Raw genomic sequence first — 6560 nt, forward strand, 5'->3', positions numbered from 1 at the left:
CAAACTAGGAAAATCTGCAAGTGAAACGTTTGTAATGTTACAACAAGTGTACGGCGATGATTGTTTATCGCGCACACATGTGTTTGAGTGGTTTAAACGATTTAAAGATGGCCGCGAAGACACCAGTGATGACACTCGCACTGGCAGACCATTGTCAGCAAAAACTGATGCAAACATTGAAAAAATCGGTAAACTTGTTCGACAAGATCGCCGTTTAACAATCAGAGCAGTGTCTGAGTTAACAGGAGTTGACAAGGAAGGCGAGTACGGAGAAAACGGAACGATTTGTGGAGAAAAAAGTCATGGATCCTTCACCAAGACAATGCCCCAGCTCACAGTGCGTTGTCAGTGAAGACGTTTTTGGCAAAACACAATATTCCCATCTTAGATCATCCACCCTACTCACCTGATTTGGCCCCCTGTGACTTTTTTCTTTTCCCTAAAGTCAAGTCAGCTTTGAAAGGAACTAGATTTGAGACTGTTGAAGCAGTAAACGAAAAAGCGACGGAAGTAATGTATGGACTTACCGAAAATGATCTGCAGCATTGCTATGAACAGTGGAAAATTCGTATGGAGCGGTGTAGAGACCGAGGAGGAGAGTACATTGAAGGAGATAACATGAAATTGTAAATAATTCTAAATAAATGTTTTTTCCAGCATCAGTCCGGTTTTTTTCTAGCCGCACCTCGTATTCCATATTCACTGATTTGGCTGAAGCGTAGCGAACGAAACTCTGCTTTGTTGGATAGATATAAGACGTCTTCTTGGAATATGTCAGGTCTTCTGGTGTTTACCAGCAATTTTTTTTATTAAAGGAAATAGATGTTATTCTGTAAATATGTCTGTACGTTACAAGAGTATCGTAAATAAACTGTCCTGTAATACACGCTTTCGTGTCTGCCAAGATGCTTAGGAAACTAAATAATCACAAACGAGGTGTAATTTTTTAGTTATTGTCGTTTTTTATGGCACTAAATACACTCCCTATTGTAACAACTATGTTACAAATCAATTTAAACGTTAGTTTTCGCACTCATCCGATATCGTGTTCAAAAGTGTCGCTTGCTGGCCGCTTGGGGCGCTGCTATCGCTGTGGGCTAACAAAAACAAGACGAAGTGGCTGTTATATTAGACTATGATTCAACTGCTGTACTGAAACAGGTTTAAATGAGTCACTATTGAGGAGCTGAGCAGATAGAGAGCTTGAGTCAGTAAGACGAGGTATGCGTTACTGTATGCGAGTTAGGACACGTTTACGAGTGTCGTAATCGATACCTTCCAGGAGCAAATTGTTTCGATTATTTCGTCAGTGTGGAATTTTCCGCGATTTAATTGAAAAAGTATAGGTAGTTATTCTCGGACTGAGTTGTGTTTAAATGTAAGGTTTTAAGAATGTAGTAAATGATCTTGGGCATGATAAGTATGATCATTTTCTGAATATTCTCGGAGTCGAGCTTCTTGTATTTTGTGCGACATTTGGCGAAAGGTCAAGCGATGTTAAGTTGGTACGGGGTTAGTCGAGAGTGGCTTGTTTGCTGTGCCAACATTTGGTAGTAGAAAACATGAGTCTTTAAAGTACGACGACACTAAAGTTATGACTTCAGTAATTTTGTCGGAAGTCGTCCATGTTGTGTTGCGTGTGATTAATAGTTAGTGCGTACGCCAGTGGATTTGGATGTCGCATATGGTTGAGGTAGAATGATGAAGGCACGTTCTAAGGTAGTTTAGTGCGAACCGTGAGAGTAACTTTTTGAGTAAAGAGTCGTACTACGTATTAGTAATGCTATTTCGTATGTGGAGTAATTGCTTGTCGAACATTATTCCCGAAGCTTTTCTTGACTGGCGAATCAAGTTTGAGTGTGTTTTTCAGTTTTATTAGGTCTCTCCACATTCGTTCCTTTTCATGTGTGTCAGGGCGCTGATGACCTCGATGTTGAGCGCCGATAAACCCCAACACACACACACACACACACACACGCGAATCAAGCACAGGAACAGACGGATCGGAGGTGAATTATTACAGACAGTGTATTTTGGCCGGACGTATTGTTAGTGACGTAACTACTGAGACCAAACTGCCCTAGTTGAACCATTTCAAATCGGAAATTCCAACTGCTACCATTATTTCTGTAGTAAAAGTGATGAGTGACATTACATTTAGGATTTTCTACTGGGTATGCGAGTCGGCAACACCTGAAAATACAAACTTTAAGTTGAGATACAAAGTGATGGTGGCACCTGGGATTTATTTTGAGTTTTTTCTGTATTGTTTATCTCGCTTAGTGTGGGTATATTAGTTTTTTTAGCCACTCATTAACAATCAACGTTTGGTCATTGTAAAGCATTTGCATTTAAAAAGAAAGAGAAATAAACCTACAATAAATTTTAGTCGTCTGATTATCATTTACCCACGATGAACCGTCAGCAAATAATTTTGAAAACGGAAAGAATTTAAAAATGAAAGTAAAAGTTACAATTCTGACGTTTAGCAAGTAGGCTAAGCAGGATCAAGTCAGCGATAAGATCTAGACCATCTATTTGAGAATAGTTAAAATCAAAGATGGTCATTTTCAAAGACTAGAGCCTCATAGCTTGAGACATTATAGCAATTTACTTAAATATTGCGATTAATTAAATATTAGATTTGGCCACAGTATTTCTAAGATTTGCTAAATGAATATATACAGGGTGGTCCATTGATCGTGAGCGGACCAAATATCTCACGATACGAAATAAGCGTCAAACGAAAAAACTACAAAGAACGAAACTCGTCTAGCTTGAAGGGGGAAACCAGATGGCTCTATGGGTGACCCGCTAGATGGCGCTGCCATAGGTCAAACGGATATCAACTGCGTTTTTTAAAATAGGAACCCCCATCCTTACGTACTACACGAATATGTAATAAAAATGGGGGTTCCTATTTTAAAAAAACGCAGTTTGATATCCATTGACCTATGGCAGCGCAAAATGGGGGTTCCTATTTAAAAAAAACGCAGTTTGATATCCATTGACCTATGGCAGCGCCATTTAGCGGGCCAACCATAGCGCCATCCGGTTTCCCCCTTCAAGCTAGGCGAGTTTCGTTCTTTGTAGTTTTTTCGTTTGATGCTTATTTCGTGAGATATGTGGCCCGGTCACTATCAATGAACACCCTATATATATATATATATATATATATATATATATATATATATATATATATATATATCAGATTCTACAGTGAAAATGCATCTATTATGACACTTTTCAACACTATAGAGATTTGTAAGTAATCGATGGTATCCAAATATTAAAGTCTTAATTATCATAATGTTGAAGGTCGTATATTGATGCGAAAAGATATATTTTAGTTATTCAGTGGACTGTGGCTACATGGTAACTTACTTATACGTGCGATATATATATATATATATATATATATATATATATATATATATATATATATATATATTTTTTTTTTTTTTTTTTTTGAGAGAATTCCTTACAAACAATACACTTCATTAGTAATGCGTTGGCATGTGCATTCGCTGTGTTCTGTATTGACGGTCCTTTTTGGTGATCCATTTAATCGAAGTTATGCTGTAGTGCTGGGAGGTAGAATTACCTGTTCGAACAAGAATACGACTACTTCTTGATCACATATTACACGCGTAGTGTTTCTCGGAATGTGTGTTCTTCTCAGAGGTTGGATAGAATTCTATTGCACCTCTCCACGAATAATGTACTTTTTTCTATATTTTCTCGTACAGTGGGACGGAGTGGTGCCTGAACGTTTTAACAGGGCTAATTACACGGACACTCGTAGGTTGCAATTTCGCCACAGCGCACCTGTTCTGACTTTAATGGAACAATGTGGAGTGTCGTTGACTCTGTGGTACCGGTGGCCACTACAGTCTTTTATCGTCTGGCCCCTTCTTCGTGACGTCGGGACGGATTCACTAGCGCGTCTGGACGCCCAAACATGGACCGCTAACGTGAACTTAGGGCATTAACCAAAGCACGAGGAGCGCTATTTTTAGGTGGTACCTTGCAGGGCCATTATTTCACTAACGCCTGTTGTCACTCGCAGTCTAAAAGCAGTGTATCTCCATCTGCCATAAACAACAGGTTAAAAGGTACAAGCGTCGTTAACGTGACGTCGGCAGGAAAAGATATATCGCTGTGCTAAGTGGAATAACATTTGGGACAATTGCCCATCGCTCCTATTCGCTCATTTCATTTGAGAGTCAAAAACTATACGCATATGTTGCAATATATACTTGGTTAGACGTATTGGCGTATCCAATTACTGCAAACGAAAGAGATCTGTCTGAGCAAGCACTCCGTTGTCGAACGAAAAGAAAAACTAATTAACGGAGGAAATTGAATAATTACTGAAAATACTATTTGAGATAACGTCAATGATAACATATGAAAAGAAAGAAACTTATTAAAAGTTGTACATAAAGGGGTGTTCCTTCCTTAGCTTAACATTTTTTTTCGAGTAAAAGAATTTTCGCACACACAAAGAAGCTTTGAGAATAATTTTGTCAATATTTCTCCGACCTGAATTCTTTTTCTTCTCTTCCTTGGCCTCGATACCAGTTGCGATGCCATTACTTCTTCTTTCAACCCATAATATATTTTGATATTGGAATATCGTTTATTATAGCTTGGTACCGACTGCAAATGTCTGTACTCCATTGACTTTATTTTAGTTTATAGCCCTTGTCTGACATCGTTTATTTGCCATCTAATAAAGAATGCCTAAGCGTGCCTCATAAAATAATTTCGCCTTTGCAGTCACTAAATCGCTTGTGTTTGTGCTTTCCAACACTTCCTTCACTTTCATACGCAAGAAATACAACTGAAAAATTAATGCACATCTAATTTTTAATTTTACCGTAAATACATCTGCATGTCCTACGTTCGTTCATCTTCTTTCAAAAGTTTAGATGCTTCTCGTACGAAATGTAACACTCTAAATACTTAAAATATTTTATCTTCAACTCTTTTTGATGCCATTACCATTGTGTTCTGGGCAGAAATATAAAAATCGTACGGTGTTCCTGTCTCATATACAGCGTCACGGTTCCGGGCTGAAACGCCTAGAACCGCTCCGCCACAGCGGCCGGCTTTTGTTTTTACCCTAACGAAGTGTTATCATGCAATGAGAGAACTTGGAGTTCCTATGTTAAGAAAAGTGGATAAGTACATTTTTCTCTTTTAAAGTATCAGTATGTCTTGAATCATGAGGTCAGAAATTCGGAAAATCTTTTTTACGGGAACACTGTCTTTATAATTTCGCAGCCCAGACCCTACATTCTCACAAAAAAGTTAACTCAGATTGGGCCAAATGATTTCTCTCTTTTTTCTCCATTATAAATAGTAGGTTAAATTCCCTACTGAGAAGTTTCTTCAAATATACGCACGTTAAATGGTAATTTGAAGAGAACGCGAGGGAACCGAACCGAACGAATGAAACGCTACACAGAATGGTCCTAGCGAAATACGAATAAAAACGACTTCCCTAATACTTTATATGAAACTGTCTTCTTTTTTTCGGGGAAACTATTCGAGATCCATAAAGAATGAAGTGTTTTTACAACGTTTCAATGTTTGTTACAGCGTACAATTTGGGTCAAAGACTTTCTGAGACCACACTTTGCGATTCCTCTATTACCAAATACGAGGATTGCATAGAAAGTAACGCACCGCATTTTTTTCTCAGCCGAAAGCAATGCTACGAATGCGAAACGTTACGTAAGTATTACTTCAAGTCTCATGAGTGAGCGCGCCAAGTTTCCGTCACTTCCGACAGATGGCGCAGCTGCCGGACAGTTTCAAAATGGTGTCTGTAGGTGATGTACGTTACAAGCAACGTGCCGTCATCGAATTTCTCACTGCAGAGAAATAAACTGTGGGGAATGTTCACAAACGCTTGTGCAAAATCTATGGTGCATCTGCTGTCGGCAGAAGTACAGTTAGTCGCTGAGTATAGAGAGTGAGGTCATCAGAAGGCCGTTCGACAGAGCTCCACGATTTGCAGCGGTCCTGGAGAGAATCCGCGGCTGTCACACCTGACCTAGCCCCCTCGGACTTCCACTTGTTTGGGCCATTAAAGGATGCCATTCGTGGAAGACTTTTGAGTACGAAGAGGAGGTGATTCACACAGAGACACTGACTCCGCCACCAGGACAGGGATTGGGACCGACAGGGCATACACGCCCTTGTTTCGCACTGGAGGAAGGCCATAGAAAGGGATGGAGATTACGTGAAAAAATAGCGTGTGTAGGTAAAACACCATTCTTTCGTGTGTGTAATTCTCGTTATGTTGTTGTTGTTCTGGTCTTCAGTCCTGAGACTGGTTTGATGCAGCTCTCCATGCTACTCTATCCTGTGCAAGCTTCTTCATCTCCCAGTACCTACTGCAACCTACATCCTTCTGAATCTGCTTAGTGTATTGATCTCTTGGTCTCCCTCTACGATTTTTACCCTCCACGCTGCCCTCCAATGCTAAATTTGTGATCCCTTGGGGCCTCAAAACATGTCCTACCAACCGATCCCTTCTTCTAGTCAAG

The sequence above is a fragment of the Schistocerca nitens genome, chromosome 2, assembly GCF_023898315.1.
Source record: "Schistocerca nitens isolate TAMUIC-IGC-003100 chromosome 2, iqSchNite1.1, whole genome shotgun sequence".
NCBI lineage: Eukaryota > Metazoa > Arthropoda > Insecta > Orthoptera > Acrididae > Schistocerca > Schistocerca nitens.